Source organism: Macaca thibetana, chromosome 9 (genome assembly GCF_024542745.1).
Source record: "Macaca thibetana thibetana isolate TM-01 chromosome 9, ASM2454274v1, whole genome shotgun sequence".
Taxonomy (NCBI): Eukaryota; Metazoa; Chordata; class Mammalia; order Primates; family Cercopithecidae; genus Macaca; species Macaca thibetana.
In genome coordinates, this window is record NC_065586.1 from 89040990 (window position 1) to 89061662 (window position 20673).

The 20673-nt window shown below is 41.2% G+C and overlaps 1 pseudogene; it reads right to left on the reverse strand.

Moving 5' to 3' along the window:
• Positions 1–18134: 18134 nt before the first annotated feature.
• Positions 18135–20458, reverse strand: LOC126962040 (X-ray repair cross-complementing protein 6-like; annotated as a pseudogene).
• Between the last annotated feature and the right edge of the window lie 215 nt (positions 20459–20673).

Consider the following 20673-nt stretch of genomic DNA (forward strand, 5'->3'; position numbering starts at 1 on the left):
TGAATTGGGTGGGGCAGGGGTGGGTGGAATTCAGAGAATAACCAACACCAGGTACTAACTCTCTCTCACACCCAGAATATGTATTCACTCAGAGCATTATTTTTCATCACTCTTGCTAAATGTCATTTTAGTGGCCAAACTTCTCAAGAATTGTGGGTTGGGACACCCCCAGCCCCACGCCAGTGCAATCTGAAAGTCATGGCTGGTTATCCCTGTAACACGATCATTTTCATTCATTCAAAAATATTCATTGAGTACCTGTTGTGTACCAGATACCATTAGAAGAAGGTCCCATTTACCCCCCACCCATCATTCTCATTCATAGGGATCATTTTCTCCCATTTTTCAATGAGATTCCAATTAATCCTCTGCATTTGGATCAGTATTTATATAACCACATCTGCTTTACTTTTCTGGTAAATCCCAATTTTGTTTGACTTGATAGTCTGTCTGGACAACTGAATCCCAAAGCCTCTCAGAATCTAAGAGAAAGTTTATAGTTTTTTCTGGACAAGAACTCAAGTTGTTGGTGCCCCAATTTTTTTTTTTTTTTTTTTTTTTTAAGCAGAGGCAGTACTTTTGATTCTGTGAAGAACTTTAAAAATAAAACTTGTTCTTGCTGAATGTAGATAATATTTTAGCAAAATTGTCCTTTCTAAGAACTATAAGCAAAACAGTCTATATCAGTGACTTTCAAAATTTTTAACTGCAGCACACAATAAAAATTCATTTTGTGTCTTAACCCAGTTTCATGAAACAAAACTCAACATTACTTTGTTTTGGTGCATTCTGTTGTTTTCTATTCTATTCCATTTCCTTGAAAAATGCTGACCAGACTGATGGCTAACTCCTGTAATCCCAGAACTTTGAGAGGCTGCTGCAGGAGGATCAATCAAGGCCAGGAATTCGAGACCAACCTGGGCAACATAGTGAGACCTTGTCTCTATAAAATTAATTATTATTTTTTAAACGCCAATAGCAACCCATTAAATTGATTTTATACTGTATTAATGGGTTGCTTTCTGCAGATTGGAAAATCTTGACCTGCATAATATCTTGAAACTGTTTTTAAAATAGACCCAGCAATGGAATCAATATTTAAAGAGTGGTTAAGATGCCCTAAATGTTTATTTTTCAGCCATCATCAATTGTGCCGATCTCACCATTTTTCTTTCATTTAAGGAAAGTCAAACAGGTTTGACCAGTTGCGTTCCCCTATTCTCCCCCAGCTCCCCATTCTGGCCAAGGGTCCTGCATTAACTGCCAGTTTGGCTTGTGGCTGGACCCGATTGGCAGGAGGGCTTGGCAGCTGTGGCTTGCCAAACCCTATTGGTAAACACAACCAGTGTTTTTTTTGGTTTTTTTTTTTAACCTGAAGAAATCTGCCTATGTTTGACTTGCAGTTATTGGGGGAAAGGGTTCACTGTACAGGTGGGCCTGGGTAGGCTCCTGACTCACGGATGAAGTGAACTCTCCCCACCACCACATGGTCTCAGGATCAGGAGGGTGAAAATCCTAGCTGCTATTCGTCAGGCACTTACAGTGCGTTAAAGATGTTCTATACATTATCTAATTTAATTCTAACAAGCCAGTGGGTGGGTATTGTTATCTTTACTTTAAGGCAGAGAGAAATATTATCATTGTCATTTAGACAGGAAGAAACTGAAGTTCAGAGAGATTTCATAACTTCCTGAAGCTCCCACTGGTAGTGTGTAGCAGAGCTAGAAACCATGTTCAGCTCTTATTCACAATGCTCTAATGCTTCCTCGTTTGGCTTTGAACTGGTATGGGGGAAAGAAGAGCAGATAGAAACATTTCTTTTTGCTACTGAGGCATTAGATGTAGCATTTGAGGAGGGGAAGTTCTCTTCTAGTTTCTGGGGTTACACTGGGAAAGATGTAATTCCTGTGTTTGGATTTCTCATTGGAATTTGGAATTCCAGGAGTAACTCAAAGAAATAATGGGAAACTAGAAGACAAGTAATATTACCTCAGCTTGATAATAAAAGCAAACATACTTCCGTGAGCCATGTAGACTGTATATATCATGTGTAACACAGTCTCTGTGGGGTGGGGTGGAGCGGAGCATGTTAAGTCCCCAATAACATACTTTTGAAATAGATTTAATTTGTGAATTGGTGGATGCCTACATTTAATGTAGATAAACCATATCTGGTTGCTTTTTTTCTGCCTAATCATAATTCATTGTGCATTTACATATGTGGAGGAAGAGAATTGGAAACTACAGAAGTGAAATGACATTATAGGCTTCTGCTACAAACGATAGAGAAGATACAGAGAAAAAGGAAAAGAGTAAGAGAGGGTTGCTTCTGGACTTGTTGAGGCTGTTTCAGAAAAAGAAAGCAGAGACTCGATGCCCTGAGAACCTAGAAAGAATTAGCAAGTACATCAAAGACACAGTGATTTTTAGCCACCTTCTAGGCAGCTAAATAGTGTTAATGTGGCCGGGCATGGTGGCTCATGCCTGTAATCCCAACACTTTGGGAGACTGAGGCGGGCGAATCACCTGAGGTCAGGAGTTCGAGACCAGCCTGACCAACATGGAGAAACCCCATCGCTCCTAAAAATAAAAAAAATTAGCCGGGCATGGTGGCGTGTGCCTGTGATGATCCCAGCTACTCTGGAGGCTGAGGCAGGAGAATCACTTGAATTCGGGAGGTGGAGGTTGTGGTAAGCCGAGATTGCACCATTGCACTCCAGCCTGGGCAACAAGAGCGAAGTTTCGTCTCAAAAAAAAAAAAAAAAAAAAAAGAAAGAAAAAATAGTGTTGATGTGCTTTTAAAGACCTCTCCATTTGAAATTCTGCTTAAAAGAGCCAAAGCAATAGGTTCACAGTCAAGGTCAGAGACCTAGCCTATTTTGGTACTTTAACTTTTTCATTTTCTTTATGTGATGTTATTACAGTTATGTTTGACAAGTGAATTAACTAGAGATTTTTAAGCTTAATAGATATTTTTCTGTATTATATAAACATTTGCAAGCTATCTCTCTGAGTTTTAGCTTTCCAGGACTTAAATAGTCTAAATAGTTCATGAAAGTACTGTTTTTCTCATTACATTAGCCAAAAAAAAAAAAAAAAAAAAAAGCAAGGCAGATCAACTGATGGTTAGAACTTGAGGTCGGGGTAGGGGTAGGGCTACTTTTGAGATATGTTCCCGAACGTTAAACCTGGATAATAAAATTACCAAAAAATAGAAAGAAACCATGAAGAAAACCCACATGCAATTATAAAATGATTACATTACATAAGTTGTACAAGTTCCAACACTGGGGACCCACAGAATCAAATGCTTGTAGTGCCTGAGAAGTAATACGTATCCTCAAAAATTCAATGGCTCTGGAAATCTTTTTTATGTTGCTTTTCAGAGAAATGCCCAAAAGATTTGCAATCAAAACAGTTGAGACCGTGGTTCTATGAAGATGCCACCCCTGAAAAATCACAGGTGACTTTCTAATGACTTTCTGCTTAGATTTTGGCCTTATGAACAAAGATGTTTCTGTTAGATTTGACCCATTGAGGAGAAAGAGAGAGGGCCAGGATGCTATGAAGACTCCTTCCAGCATCCAGCCCAGACACTCCGTCTTGGGGAGTGGACCATTTTGACGCCCTGTCTGTAAGCTGCTCCTTGAAGCCAGAGACCAAGGAACCAACCAATTTATGTTCTCACTGAAGTTGATATTACAGATTAGATACCAATTCCCTGGCTGAGCCACGGTTTCTGAAAGATGGGCTCTGGATTCTCGAAGCAAGTTCCATTTTCTTCTCTATCAGTCTTGGTCCATGTGTAAAGAAAAGAACAGAAAACCAGGTTTGGGGCCAACAGGAAGAAATGCTATGTTGATACATTTGTTGTGGTGATTAAAAGGGCCGATTCTCATTAAGTGGAATTTGCTCTCTTCCAACTGGATGTGCACAGGAGCCTTTTTTTTTTTCTTTTTTAGTATTAACTTATTTTTTTTTCCCCTTCAAGCTTAGCCAGAGACCTCATGGAGGTCTAAACCCAAGCCAAGCTTGATCGGTTTTAATTCAACCACTGTTGATTTATGGCTTAGCAAAAAATGTCTGAGAATTTTTTTAAGCTAAAAAAATTTTTTTACCCCAACTTGACTCTCACATCTCAAATCCAGCTGAAGGGATATTTCTTAGACTTTCAAAAGACAAAGTCATCATTGGAATGGAAGGCAGCACTGAAAGTTTCAAATCCCAGAGAGAAATCCTGTGAAAGCGTATATACAAGTGAAAACAAATATATTGGAACGCCATATGACACATTAAATGGGTTCATTTGATCCCCTTTGAATAGAAGCTAGAATAGAATCAACCCAAGGCTGGAGAGGCGGTATGGGGTGGGTTGGGGGTGTTTTTTGAGGGATTGCACCAGAAGAGACACAAAAGTTCTCTCTTTGCTTTCTCTTATAAGCCCCTCTTCCTCTTCTTACCAGCCAGACCAAAAATGATCCATGGTAAATTTTTTTTCTCTACCTGGCTCTGGAATGTGCATTATTATACAATACAAGCAGGAATTAGACTAATAAGCTATTACCAATTGCAAGAAGAAAAAACCAATACCAAGCCACTGGTGCCTTCCAGCTCTGATATTTAATGGGTGTAACCTAGTTCACAATGCATGATCCTTTCTCTGCCTCCTGTAACATTCAGGCCGGGCTGTGAGATTTAACTATTTGTTAGCTGTGGGTGTATAATTTGTACCTTCTGTCTTTTCCTGTGTGAGCATCCGTCTTTCCCATAAGACTGTAAGCTCAGTGAGAGGAGGAACTGACCGCATATTCCATCTAATTTCCCACAGCCATGACCTCCAACCTTCCTCTCGATTTCTCACATATTAGTCCCGTGACTGTCCGAGTCCCCTGCCTCAAAAGAACACACAGAAGGAACAAGGTAAAAAGTGCCTTTCTTCGTAATGCGGAGGAAGAACCAAGTATATAATTCCTAATAATTGCATTGTACTCTTCTTCCTGAGGGATCTTTGAGAAGCAGGGAAGGGGCACTCTCTGCTGTCATATATTTGTGCACTGTGTGCTTCTCCACTAAGTGCATATCTTCATGAAAAAATTGCTGGTTATACAGCAGCTCTGCTTATGAACGTTAATACACATCCAATACTTAGACTTGGCTCAGACATAGAATTACTGCTTTTACTTCTAATGCTTTAAATTCCTTCCATGGTTTTAGTTTTTCAATGTCAAGAACAGGTTTTCACTCATCTCTCCTGCGCCTGCGATGAATTCCTTAGAGACCAAGGCCACATCTGTGCTGTACATTAGCTTTCTTGCCTCAGACATTGTCCTGGTTTCATATCAGATAAACAGATTAATGGGCAAGGAATAGACCTGCCCCAGAAAACAAACGAAGTAATGGGACAGAATTTGTGTTTAAGTAAAAAAAGTCTGATTCTTGTTATATACGCTTTGTGCCAAAACACACCCCACCAGTGTTTATAACTGAATTTATGTGAACAACATCCTGAAATTTATTGAGCATTTACATTATTCTGTACACTATCCAAAGCACTTCGTAGATATTATCTCATTTAACTTTCAGAATTCTATGAGTAGTTACTGTTTACAATTAGGTTCTATTGCTATTAAATTTGTATCATCAATATTCAGTATGACTCATTTGGTCCTTACATGAGGTTATGATGTCTTTTGTGTGATTATCTTGTACTGTAGGAAGACTTTGCAGGGTTTATTATATGTCTCATTTGTGTGTGTTGTATTAATTGCTACAAGAAGGAGATCTCCAAGACCAGTTGCTTAAAGAACAGAAACATGTATTTCTCTCTCATGTAAAAATTCAGGAAGCAGGTTTCAGATTGGCTGGTGCCTGTAGTCCATACAGTCATTCAGGGACCTTAGTTCTTTCCATATTTTTTCTTTACCATCTCCTAGGTATAGCCAGTGTTAAGGCACCAGAGCAGAAGTGGCATCTATCACTTCTACTTACCTTGGAGAAAACTTTAGTCACGTGGCCACAGCTAACTCTATAGGAAACTAGGACATGTATCCACTGGGTACCCATGTGTCTAGCTATAGTTTTATCACTATGAAACAAAGGGAGTACTGGAATTTAGTGAATAGCTCACTATGTTCATCATAGTCTTCAATAAATAGATTGTAAACAGTTGGAGAGCTAGGCCTGTGTCTTATTCATATTTGTCCCTATCGCAGGGCTAAGTACCTGTCACAGAAATTCTGGGCTCATGTGCCAGTGCTCCCTACTCTGGTGTAGGGATATATAGGGTTTATGATGGCAGATATGGCAAATGAACCATGGCACTACTCTTTCATGATATGCCCTCAGAATATTTTGCAGTACAGTGCCTCTGGAAGCCACTTGCAACAGGTGGGAATTGGCACATGATCTGAATCCTATTAGCCCTCCCTGATTGTAAGTATTCAAATATTAAATAAAGAAAGAACTGTAGTAGTTTTTCCTCTATTTCCATGGAAACAGATACGTTGGTTACTGTGGTGATTTTAATGTATGTCTTCAAATTCTTTGACACACCTTCCTTCAGGAGGTAGAGTTTAATTCCCTTCCCCTTGAATGTCAGCCGTTGGTGAGTCACTTATAACATAGAATGTTGGCCAGGTACGGTGGCTCGCGCCTGTAATCTCAACACTTTGGGAGGCCGAGGTGGGTGGATCACCTGAGGACACGAGTTTGAGACCAGCCTGGCCAACATGGTGAAACGCCGTCTCTACTAAAAATGCAAAAATGAGCTGGTCATGTTGGTAGGCGCTTGTAGTCCCAGCTACCTGGGAGGCTGAGGCAGGAGAATTGCTTCAGCCTGGGTGGTGGAGGTTGCAGTGAGCCAAGATCGTGCCACTGTACTGCAGCCTGGGCAACAAGAGCGAGACTCCATCTAAAAAAAAACAAAAAAAAAAAAAACAGAAAACAAAAAAAATATAGAATGTCATAGAGTGTGGCAGAAGTAATGCTATGTGGCTTCCAAGCCTGTCATTAAAAAGATATAGCTTCCACCTGGCTCTCTCTAATATTTGCAATGCACACTCTGGGGAAGGCCAGCTACCATGGCATAAGGACACTCAAGCAGCCCTGTGGAGAAGTCCATGAGGAGAGGAACTGAGGCCTCTTGCCGACAGCCAGCATCAACTTGCAAACCACATGAGTGAGCTACCTTGGAATTGGATTCTCCAACCTTCGTACAGCCTTTGGATGATGCAGCCCCAGCCAACATTTGACTGTAGCCTCATGAGAGACCCCAAGCCAGAACTGGCCAGCTGAGCCACTTCCAAATTTCTGGCCTATATAAGCCATAGAGATCATAAATAGTTGTTTTAAGCCACTAAGTCTTGGGGTGATTTGCTATGCAACAAATAATGTAGACAAATAAATAAATAGATAAATAAAATAGTTGCCTTCTCAGAATGGGAATTTGGAGAGTGTCAGGAGAACTATGGGAGGAGCGAGGGATAAAAATTGTATAATTATTTTTTGGGTTGTTGTTTCAGTGCTAGCAGCTCCTGACTTGGACTGGACCAGGAATGAGCTCATTTTATTAGGTTGCACAAAGCCGGTTTGATCTTTGAGGAAGAATCAACAGATTCACAAGAAATAGAAACTTAAAGTTATTCTGTGATTTTCCCAACCAGCTAGATCACAAGAGCTGCAACAGTTCCAAATTTCTCTTTTTGAATCCAAGACACCTTCGAAACCATACTCATATCCTACATTTCCACATGACCTTGTCCCAGTCATCCGTAACTGCTCCTGGGATTTCTGGTCCTACCAAGCACTGAATGGAGATCTCATCCATCTACAAGATGCTGCTGGAAAATGTTTCCGTCCTCTCCATTTCTCATGGTCCTGTTTTCCAATCTAATTACCCCTTAAACTGCAGCTGGGTGAATGGGGATATACCCAATTTCTTATCAACTCTGTGCCTGCTCTTGTGCCTAAGGCAGGGGTTCTTAAGCTGGGACTGTTATGTATGATCATATAATCATTAGAGCTTGTTTGGGGGCAAGGAACAGAAACACACTTGAACTTTTAAAGCAAAGATAGGCAATTTATTATTGAGATTCAGGGACATTCTACTAAATTAAACAGTAGGAATGAGCCAACTTTCATGGGGGGTTAGAGTTAGGAAGTGGGAAGTCTGCACAAATCTTCTTGTTTTGTGGATCTCTGCTTCTCTCTGGACCTCTATGTCATTCTCACTGCATACCAGATCTCTCTGATATTTAGTCTATGGGGCAAATGCAAAGAGTTACCCACAGTGCCCAAATGCACACATATGACAATTCCAGACAGCCTGAAATTCTAACCCTTTCTCCATTCCAATTCCAGATTCCTACTGTAAGGACTTTGATGGCTTTTGGGAACTCACCATAATGGATAGATGAGAGGGAGTTAAAGGAGTCTATGTAAGATGAGATGCTTCTAGCCAGGCGTGGTGGCATATGCCCGTAATCCCAGCTACTCGGGAGGGTGAGGCAGGAGAATCACTTGAACCTGGAAGGCGGAAGTTGAGGTGAGCTGAGATCGCACCATTGCACTCCAGCCTGGGCAACAAGAGCAAAACTCCATCTCAAAACTAAATAAATAAATAAATAAATAAGATGAGGTACTTCAAAATATGTCCACTATAGTGTATGCATGCGTTTTGAGGGGCTAGCGTATGTTATTCTGAGCAAACTACTTAAGTCTCTGGGCTTCCATTTTCTCATCTGCAAGAAGAAAAGAATATGTTTAAGAACAAATAATCTACATTTGCACTTAGAATATACCTGCCATATAATAAGTACTCAACAAACATTAGGTGTTACCAAACTGTGCACAGTGAGCTACTACTAAGAAATTAGGCAGTACCTAAATCCTCATTCTCCATAGCTGAGAGTTAATGGATAATATGAAAAAATCATGAAAGTACTATAAGCTGTAATTTATAAAAATGGAGTAAAATATAAGAAATAGCTGAAAAGATAGTAAGTAGTTACCTCTGGGAACAAGAATTGGGAGTGGGGAGAGATGGAGTTATTTTAAAAATTATAAACCTAGCAGTACTATTTGACTTCTAAATCCATTTAGTCAGTGTAATCCCAATTTTGTGTTACTAAACACACACTCACACACCCCTTATATATATTATATGAATGACAATACATACTATATACATGTATAATATATAACTATTACATTGTATACCTATATCTATGCGCATTAAAATTATAGAAGAAAACATACAGAAGTCAACTATGGCTGTCTCCTGGGAGGCGAGAAAGAGACAGGAAGGAACCAGAAGATACAGGTTCAACCCCAGCTGTGCCACTAATTCAACTAATTCACTGTGATCTTGAGCAAACTGCTACCTCCCTGGGCCCCTGTTGATCCAGCCATAAACACAGGATTGAGTTGAGCTCTAAATAATAACAATGCAAAGAGCTACCATTTATCTAAGACTTACTATGTTTCTGACTATGTGCTAGACACTTTAGTTACACCAGTGGTTATCAAACGCATTAGAATCACCTGGAGAGCTTTTTCGGTCAGAGGTTGCAAAACCTACCTCCTGAGCTTCTGATTCGGTGGGCCTGGGGTGAGGCCTGACATTTTGCATCTCTGACAAGTTTCCAGGTGATACTGATGCTGCTGACCTGAGGACCACTGACTTAAATTAACTTATTTAAGACTTGAAAAAACCCTGTGTTATATTCTTCATCCTTTGGATGGGGAAACTGAGGCTCAGAGAGGTCACACAGTGTCAGAGCTATGATTTGAATCCTAGACTATTTAAACCAAAGCTCTTGCTGTGATGTTGCCTTCCTCTGAGGTTTCCTCTCAGTTTCAACTTCCTATGTTTCTAGTTTACAAACAACAAAAACCCACACATCTGAGACCAAATCAAAACTCTTCGGAAAAATCCCAAGAAAATCCCGACATGTGCAACTTCTGCCTGGGGCAGATGAGTCTGGCGCTGAACACCAACAGGGAGGGTGATAGACCGCGGAGCTGACTGGCTTGCACGAGGCTAGCAAAGGGATTGCAGCTTCATTAAGGCACCCCTGCAACTGACTTGAACTTTTCTTTCTCTTATCCTACGGTTTATTTGGCATTCTCTGGGTCTGTTAATCCACAGTCATTTGGGTGGCAAAAAAAAAAAAAAAGAAAAAGTGGAAATGAGTTTTCATTAATGTTGACTTTTGTGGTGTCCCCAGGAGTGGTTATTTTCTTCCCTTTCTCCCTAGTGTGAATTCTCAAGTAAGTAGCAAATGATTTCAAATGCATGCCGATTGCAGTGGCCAGCTGCCAGGAGAGAAGTGAAAATAAACTGGTGACAGGAAGTGTCTCAGTTCACAGAAAGGGCAGCAAGGATATAGTGGAGCAAGCCCATGACACTCCTGGGTCCACATGCTGAAAGACTTACCCGGACGGGCTGTGTAGCCACAAATCTCCTAGTAATTCATTAAGTAAAGGGAAACGCTCCCAGAAGCATTTCTCTCCTCTCCTAACACCCTTTGTCTTTTAATTTCCAAACTCCGGGTTCATTCCTATGTCAAGCGAGCCTGGGTGAGTCTCTCTAAACAACTCCTTCATTCGTGATGGAACACACTGCCACAGACTAATGCTTTGACTCTAAGTGTTTTAACAGGCTGAGGTTTCCAAGCTTTAGGATCACAAGATGGATATATGATCAGTGTGAACTAGAAAATAGCATCAAAAACAGCATGAAGGATGGTGGAAAGAAAAGCGAGTTATGTGGAACTTTGCCCAGTGAAGGGCTTACAGGCTGGAAGAAAAGTTTCAAGGATAAAAAAGTATTTTTGAAGTTAATAATAAGATAAAATAAGATGATAGAGCAAGGTCAAACGTATCAATAATATCAAAAAATGTAAATAGGCTTAATTTACCTACTAAAAAAAGGATTTCCACATTGGCTAATGTAGCAAAATTTAACACTGCTCTACATGAGAGACACACCTAAAACAAGAGGTCCTGAAAGGTTAAAAAAAGAAAGAAAAAGATATTAAAACAAATGCAAATTAAAACTTAAAAGCAGTTACAATTTTGATAGCTGACAAGATGGAATTTAAACCAAAAAGCACTAAAGGAGGCAACAAGGAGACTTTAGAATGCTAAAGGTAACAATTCACATTGAAGATACATAAGTTATTAACGTTGAAGCACCTAACAACTAAAGATGCAGGGGAAATGGAAACCCAAATACTTGATTTTAATCCATGTCTGTCAATCCAAGGGAGATCAAGCGGACAATAAGGATGCAGGAGATACAAACTTAATCAATAAGGTAGATCTTAAAGAAGTATGTAGAAACCTGGACCCCGATAGTGACAAAAACACCTTCTCAAATGACTACACTTTGGGTCATAAAGAAAACCTCATTAAATTTCAAAGAACAAAGAGAATACTCTCTGATCATAATTTCCTCTACAACAGACTAAAACATGTTAACTATGTTTGTTGAGTTTATGATATAGATACCAACTGGTAATAATACAAAACCAAACAAAACCACAAAAACCAAAGCATGAACAAAATTAGAAAACCAAAAAGACCAAAAAGAAAAAAGAAAAAAACTGAAAAGACTACTCTATCTGAAAATTAGGAAAAAACCATGTTATTAAGCAGCTGTTAGAGATAGAAGAACAACTTGAAATTACAGAATTTCTGGAAAAGAATGATAATGGAAACAAAAATAATCAAGTCCTGGCTATTCAACTAATGCAATTAATAAAGGAAAAAGTTTAGCATTAAATATCTATGTCAGTAAAAATGAAAATAAACGAATTAAATGCCCCATTCAAAAAGCAAGAACCACAGAGTGAGCCAAAACAATCTAGAAGGAAGGAATTAATAAAGATGAAAGCAAAAATTAATAGAAAGTAGAACTTAAACCTAAAGCTGAAACAATCAACAAAATATACCAAGCAACTACTAAACTGGTCAAGAAGATAAATGAGAGGAAGAATGGACACACAAGATTAGAAATACTGGGTGTGGGTAGATGGGTAGGACCATCAAAGCAGAGGAAATCCAAACCAAAAACATAAGAGACTGTTTTTTTCAACTCTATGCAAAATATATGAAAACTTAGATGAAATGGATAGTTTTCTAGAATAATGTAACTTACCTAAATTGATCTCAGTAGAGACACAAAGTCTTAACAGACCAATTATCATAGAAGAAATGAAGACCTCGCCAACAAAAAGCACCAGGCCCTAACAGTTTTGCAGGAAAATTCTAGCACACCTTTAAAGATCGACTAATCCCAATACTACTTAATAACAAAGAAAAAGAAGAAAAACTTCAGATAATTTGAGTTTTAATAATTCATTCTACAATAGACTAAAACATGTAAACTATGTTTAATGTTTTTGAGTTAATAATATAAATACCAATGGATAATGACACAAAAACAAAACAAAACAACAACAAAACTCATTGGTCACTTTAGATGATGCCAAGGATCTTTATTTTGAAAGTTGGCCACAAAGAATCAAGCATTGCTGGGATCAGTGGCTCAGGAGGATCACTTGAGCCCAGGAGTTTGAGACCAGGCAGCAACATAGTGAGAGCCTGTCTCTACAAAAAAAAAAAAAATTGAAATTAGCTGGACATGGTGGCATGCACCTGTGGTCCCAGCTACTTAGGAGGCTGAGGTGGAAGGATCGCGTGAACCTGGGAGGTTGAGGCTGCAGTGAGCCATGATGGTACTACTGCAATCCAGCCTGGGAAACAGAGTGAGACCTTGTCTCAAAAAAAAAAAAAAAAAAAAAAAAGAAAAGAAAAGAAAAGAAAAAAAGCATTTACTTTGCTTTTCCTAGACGAACTATATCTCACAATGAGGTAAGTTTTTCTTTACAGAAACATTCTAGCTAATACATGGAAAGTACTGATGGGTTTAAAATACCACTCTTTTGTAACCCCTGATGAAATTTGTGGATCTGGGCTATGATCATCGAAGGCTGTTCACTTCTCAAAGTGAGAGATTAAGAGACAGACATTACATGTCTCCCAGTGGAAGTCCACCATACCATCTATAATGTATTCTTGACACAGAACTTCTAATTTACAAGAAACACACAGTCCAGGGGATATGTGAACTAATACTATAAGGATGCAATCAGCAAAATCCAGGCTATGGAAACTCTATAGGACAAATAATTCAATTTCCTAAACAAATGAATTACAAGGAGTAAAAAAGAGATGGAGGAGGAATCTATAGATTAAAAGAAATTTGAGAAACCTGAACCAATCCAACATGTGGATGCAATTTGGGTCCCGATTCAAACTAACATTTATGAGACAATTAGAGTAAATTTGGACCTGGTAATATAATATTAAACATTATTAATTGTAAAAGGTATAATATTGGAATTATAATTTAAGAAAAGAGAATCTGTATATTTCAGAGATGTATGCTGAAATATCTGGAAATGAAATTATACAATGTCTGGGACTTGCCACAAAAGGTTGAAGGTAGAAATAGGAGAGAAGCAGATGGGGCTATAAATGAAATAAGATTGGCTGAAAGTTAGTATTTAAAGAAGCTGAGTGACGGGAACATGGAGGTTCCCTATACTATCCTTTGTTCATTTTTATGTTTGAGATTTCCCAAAGTAAAGAGCTTTTTATGGTTGTTTTTGATTCGTCGCCATTACAGGTGATTGTTATTGTTCCCTTTATACTTATATCCCTCTTTTTCAATTTTTTCACAATGATAGTGGTTTACTTTAAATCATGGGAAAAATACTTTTTGGCAGTAAAAGGAACAAAAGATTTAGTCACTGCCAAATTTTTTAGTAGCTCATTGTGCAAAATTTGTTAACACCTAATGTTTATCTACTGCTTATAATATTCTAAGTGCGTATGTGGATTATTTATTATTAAATATCTTCTTATTTTCTTCTTGGAGATGAAGAAATGAAAATCCGGAGACTTAGCTGGGTGCAGTGTCTCACGCCTGTAATCCCAGCACTTTGGGAGGCCGAAGCGGGCGGATCACGAGGTCAGGAGATCAAGACCATCCTGGCTAACACAGTGAAACTCCGTCTCTACTAAAAAATACAAAAAACTTAGCTGGGTGTGGTGGTGGGCACCTATAGTCCCAGCTACTTGGGAGGCTGAGGCAGGAGAATGGCATGAACCCGGGAGGCGGAGCTTGCAGTGAGCCGAGATCGTGCCACTGCGCTCCAGACTGGGCGACAGAGCGAGATTCTGTCTCAAAAAAAAAAGAAAGAAAGAAAATCCAGAGACTTTAAGTAATTTGCTCGGAATAACACAGCTGGGGTAAGGATAGAACTAGAATTTGAACTCGGGCTGTCTGGCTCCAAATTTTATTTTCTAAACTGTGATGTTGTTTAGTGAAATTGGCATCCTCTCTCTTCTCCCTCAAATCAGAGCTGCCTGGGCATGTGCTGTGAAGGTGGCAATGAGCCTGGCTGTTCTTCGAGACATTATTAGCTGAGTGACTTTGGGCACAAGTCACTTCATTCTCTGAGCTTCAATTGTATTGCCTTTTAAAATAAGACAGGTGGAAGGGGTTGGACTATTTGATGCTGGCTCTTGTTGCTTACCAGCTGTGCAGCCTTCGAGAAGTTGCATAACCTCTCTGAGCTTGGTTTTCCATCTCTGAAAAGAGGATTATTATTCCTAACTCATAGAGTGTTTGAGAAGAAGAAAGCCCATCTGTGAAAAATGTGGGATAAAATAATAATACTATAAATGATAATTGTCATTATTCTTCTAGAAGAATCCCTGAGTCTGGAAGGGTTGGGAAAAAGGAACCACTTACCCAGGGAGGCTTTCCTGGGCCTTCCATGTCCATGCTGGTAACTCTCTATGGAGAAGACTTTGCAGCAGCACAGGCACAGGATAAAGAGGGCCCTCAAGTCTTGAACCAGAAGGGAGCCTAATAATTGTGGGAGCCACCATGTATTGAACCCCTACTATTCTAGATGCTTTACAAATATTCCTACACTCAGCCTTGGCTCAGCCTAGCTGGGCAGATCTAACAGCATGCCCGTGGCTAGTTAAGTGAGTAGAAGTGCCAAGATTTAAACTGTGCCTCTTTCTCCTTTATCACTTTGCTTTGGTTATACTTAACCAGTTTTTTAATCCTGTGTACAATAGGGTCTTATTATTGCATTTAACATGAAAATACTTAGGTCACTAGTCAAATAGATTATTTTCAAGTATAAAGCTAGTACATGCTTACTATAGCAAACAAAAGAAACATTCAGAAAAATAGAGAGACAATTCACTCACAAATTCACTACCCAGCATTCAAAGACAACCATGGTTAACATTTTCTTCTAGCCTTTTTTTTTTTTTTTTTTTGTAGGTTTTTCTTATATTTGAGATCAGGCAATAGTAAATACATTTTAAAAACCTAAAATCACTTGAATAATGAAATGACCTTGGATTGGAAGCACCTCGGAGTAGCATCAGTATATTGAGGTTGGTCTATTTCAGTGGGTCTCAACTGTGTGAGATTTTGCCCCCAAGGGGATATTTGGAAATGTCTGGAGACGTTTTTGGTTGGGGGGATTGCTACTGGCATCTCGTGGGTAGGGGGCAGGCATGCTGCTGAACATCCTACAACGCACAGGACAGCCCCCACAAGGAGAAGTATCTGGCTCAAATGTCAGTAGTGCCAAGATTAAGAAACCCCTTATCTATCTGATTAATAATTATCAGATACAGTGGTTTTGTTGGTGTTGGATGCAGGGAGCTGCATCCTGCTTCTCTCCATGGCAACAAATCAAAATGCAGAGGAAGCAGCATGATTGAGTGGCGGGGAAGGCCTGCAGCTTTGACTGCGTCCTGGAGGGATCGGGATCTCACGTTCTGCCTCTGGGTAGGACTTTGGACTGTCCCTCTCAGTGATGCTTTCCCAGCCAGGTGACATCCTCACTGCTTGGTCAGGGGTCAGTCGTGAGCACGAGGCCTGAGAGGGAAGCTGAGAGTACCACTCCCACTGACTGTGATGGTCAGAGGTCAGAGACACTGTGGAACTCAGGAAGAGGACACAAACACTTCTACCAGAAGAAGGGTCCTCAGTCTATCCACACAGCCACTGGGGTGCCACGAGAACCGACCTCGTCCCCACAAAGAGAGGGCCTGGGACTGGGGAGGCTCCGCACATCAGTTCCAGTATCTCCACCTCCTCCCACTGTGAGGGAGCTGGATCAGGAACCACTGCTGGTGAATGTGGAGGAGAAGCAGCAGAGACTTCTCCCCCATGGATGAGTGTGCCAGGGCGGCAGTGACAAAGTACAACACATGGATAGACTTACACAACAGAAATTGATTCTCTCACATTCAGGGGGCTGGAAGCCTGAGACCAAGCTGTTGGCGGGGCTGTGCTGCCTCTGAGGCACTAAGGAAAAATCTGTTCCAAGCCACACTCCTGGCTTCTGGTAGTTCCTGGGTAGTGGAGGCACTGCTCCCATCTTCACGTAGTGCTCTCCCCATGTGCACACCTGTCTCCAAATTCCCCCTTTTCAGAAGACACCAGTCATGCTGGATGAGGGGCCCACTCTACTCCAGTATGATCTCATCTTAATCACTTACGTCTACAACAACCGTGTTTCCGAAGGTCACATTCTGAGGTACTGGGGTTAGGAATTACATCTATAAATTTTGGGGGGACACAAACCCACAACAGACCCCATGTTTGGAAAGTAGTTTCAGTGTCCCTAGCCAAGCAGGAGGATCTGAATCATGCTGGCTGCTCATGGATGCTCCTTGGTGATAGATTCTTTCCTTGTAGATATCTGTCTCCTGGAGGGTCTCCAGACCCTTCTAGTACCTGGAAGAGGTAGGGATGAGGGAGCCCCTCAGAACCCCAGCTGGACCAAGGTCCCCAAGCAGGACTTAGATAAGAGGACTTAATGTGTCAAGGCAATGGCAGTGGGGAAGTTAGCCCACAGCCAAGAATCCATGTGACCTAAACCCAAATAGAGAAAAAAGTAAAAAGGAGGAAGGAAGGTTGAAGATTGGGGGTGAGGTGTGGACAAAAAAGGACAGTTGTGCCCTGGCACACTCTGCAAAGGAAGCCCTGTGGGCTGCAGAAAATATTTTTGCACCCACACTAGTTAAATAGATTGGGGCTTCCCAAAGTGGATTCTGTGGAGTACCAGTTCTATGACAGATTAAATAGGTATTACATGAAGAAAGGGTTCCATAGCAAAATAAGTATGGGAAGCAATGCTAAACTGGATTTTAATTTCGACAGCAAAGTTTTCAGAACCTTTAATATGTTAATATGGACTGTGCCTCTTCAAGAAGAGTGAATAGTAATTGGCATTCATCCACGTGATTGGATCACAGAACCTTTTTTCTCAGGAGCATCTGGCAGGGTGCATTTGAGAAACGTTGAACCGGGTGATGGATGAGCCCATTGTGAACAAAACCACAGAGCTGGTGGATGCTATAGATGATATGGCATAATATGAATATTAGATATTAGAAATTCCCAATTGACATTATCACCATATGTTCCACCTTCCCTAGATCTTCCGTCGGTTGCTATCATTGGATTCCCTTGGTTTGAGAAACATTTCTTGACGTTTATACTATTTCTTGGGAATAACTGATAAAATCATCAACCTCAATGACACAAGTTAGCAAAGTCATTCTACGTAAAGCCACAAGCCTAGCACCAGCTATAGACATATATCCCACTTTCCCAACCCAGCCCTCCCTAGCAGGCTCCCACCTACTCATCTAAGGTATTGTGGGCCCCCAGAAACCTGCTTAAACCAACATGGAGCAAAAACCATCATTACAGGACCCTAGAAAAGCCTCCCAGCTGCCTGTGATAAGGCATACTGAACAGACAAAAGGCCTGAGGCTCATTTTCTTTTCACTTTTTTTTTTAATAGTACAAACTTAGGACTCTTTATTCAGGCTGTAAAGTAAGGACAGCAAAGTGGGAGGGCTACACCATCACCATGCCAACAGAAAGTCTCAAAAACTTAAAGTCCCTCGACTTCTGTTGGGCAGACTCTTCCTAGCTCAGAAGAAACACATTTTAACTGGCTGAAAACAAGGCCAGGCAGCCTGGGCACGGTGTGGAAGGGTGGCTGCATGGCCTCTGGTCAGTCCTGGAAGTGCCTGGTGAGAGCTTCCAGCAGCTCCTGCTTCTTTAGCGTGCTCTTCAGCCCGTCCACCTCGCAGGCCTCTTTCAGCATGGGCACAGTGAACTTGCCCAGCGTGCCCTTGCTGATGTGGGTCTTCAGCTCCTCTTCTCAATACTCCACCTTGGGCCTTTTGCTTCCAGAACCTTCGTTATGGTGCTTTCTCTTGGTAACTTTCCCTTCAGGATTGTAGTCTGGTAGGTAAACAAGCTCCTTAAACTCATCCACCAGGGATCCCAGTCTTTTATTCATTGTTTCAACCTTGGGCAATATCAGGTCCACTGCTTATTCAGCCTCCATCAAATCCAAGGCCAAGGCCTCCAGGTTCCTGAAGTACTGCTGCAGCACGGGATTCTCAAAGCTGCCACGTCTGTATGTGAAGCGGAGATTCTGAATGATAACCTTTATCTTGTCTATCTGCTCTGGAGTTGCCATGACCTTTTCAGTAAAGGGCATCTTCACCAGGCACAGCGGCTCACGCCTGTAATCCCAGCACTTTGGGAGGCCGAGGCGGGCAGATCATCTGAGGTCAGGAGTTCAAGACCAGCCTGGCCAACATGGTGAAACCCTGTCTACTAAAAACACAAAAAAATAGCTGGGCATGGTGGTAGGCATCTGTAATCCCAGATACTCGGGAGGCTGAGGCAGGAGTATCGCTTGAACCCGGGAGGCAGAGGTTGCAGTGAGCCGAGACCACACCATTGCACTCCAGCCTGGGTGACAAGAGTAAAACTCCGTCTCAAAAACAAACAAACAAACAAATAAATAAATAAATAAAGGGCATGTTCATTTTATCATCAGCAAAGGGTAAAAAGACCAGCTGGAAGCCTGGAGGAGTCACCTGAATTTTCTGGTCATCCAAATCCTCTTCCTGTGGCACCAAAGCCACAAAATAACGGGGAATGTTCCTGCGGGGTATGTATCTGCGCAATGCTATGACCTCCTTCTCCAGACACATGATGAGCAGAGTGCTGAACAGGGTTGAGCTCCCAATCAGCAGCGACTCCTCAGGGTACATGAACAGGGAGGGCCTCAGGTAATGGTGCTTCTTCAGCATTACCAAGGGCTTGAAACCCATGAGCATCAAACCTGGATCATCAAACCATTTTAGCTCTTCTGTTTCCTCTTTTTCCAGTATAATCTGTTGACTTCCATAGATCTGAGACTTCTTGGTATCGCTAAGCAGAAGCAAACTGCATGTATTTGTGTTAAATGTCCAGGTCTTGGTTTGTTTCTTTTTTTCTTTTCTTTTTCTTTTTTTTTTCTTTTTTTTGAGACAGAGTTTTGCTCTTGTCACCCAGGCTGGAGTGCAGTGCCCAATCTCGGCTCACCGCAACCCCCGCGTCCTGGATTCAAGCGATTCTCCTGCCTCAGCATCCCAAGTAGCTGGGATTACAGGCTTGCACCACCACGACTAGCTAATTTTGTATTCTTTTAGTAAAGACGGGGTTTCTCCATGTTGATCAGGCTGGTTCGAATTCCCAACCTCAGGTGATCTGCCCGCCTCAGCCTCCCAAAGTGCTGGGATTACAGGCGTGAGCCAACACACCTGGCCAGGGTCTTGGTTTTCACTGGTTCATTTGTTTCCTGATAAAGCTTTATTGCAGAAGACTTGAGAGCCTTCTGGAGCAGATTACAAATGCCCACAGAGATCACTATGTCTGTTGAGCTTCAGCTTTAACCTGCTGAGTGCTTGCTTCCTGGTCTCCTTGGCACGAACCTTCCGCAACAGGTCTTCTAGCTTGCTGGATTCCTCAAAGTGAACCCTGAGGTCCTCATCCTCGGCTATGTTGATGGTATCTCTGTAGAACCAGGATATGTCAAAGCCCCCAGGTTTCTTCATTTGCGTCAAGTCAAGGAAGATGCCTGTATCTCGGAGATCACCGGCTTCAGTCCTGGCCCAGCTGGCTTTAGAACTGTCATTGCCATGGGGGTTGTCTTCACTGGTGAACAGCATGATCCTCGTATGACTCATCTTGAACTGGAAATCACTAAAGTGGCTGGCACAGACCCACAGCACTTCACCGAGTGAGTAGTCAGATCCGTGGCCCATCAGGTCTTGGAAACGTTTTTGTCTCTGCTGCCCCTTAAACTGGTCAAGCTCTAGAATTTGTTTTGCACTTGGATTATCCAACTCCTGTAAGATGTAAATATTTTTTAAATTCACTGAATTTTTGTCTTTCTCGGTACCATAGAACACCCCTGCCAAGAGATCTCGATCACTGCTTATGATCTCATTGCTTATGATCTCACTACTTATGATCTCACTATTTATGATCTCACTGTTTATGATCTCACTGCTTATCATCTTACTGTTTATGATCTCACTGCTTATGATCTCACTGCTTATCATCTCACTGCTTATGATCTCACTGTTTATGATCTCACTATTTATGATCTCACTGCTTATCATGTCACTGCTTATCATCTCACTGCTTATCATCTCACTGTTTATGATCTCACTGCTTATCATCTCACTGCTTATCATCTCACTGTTTAT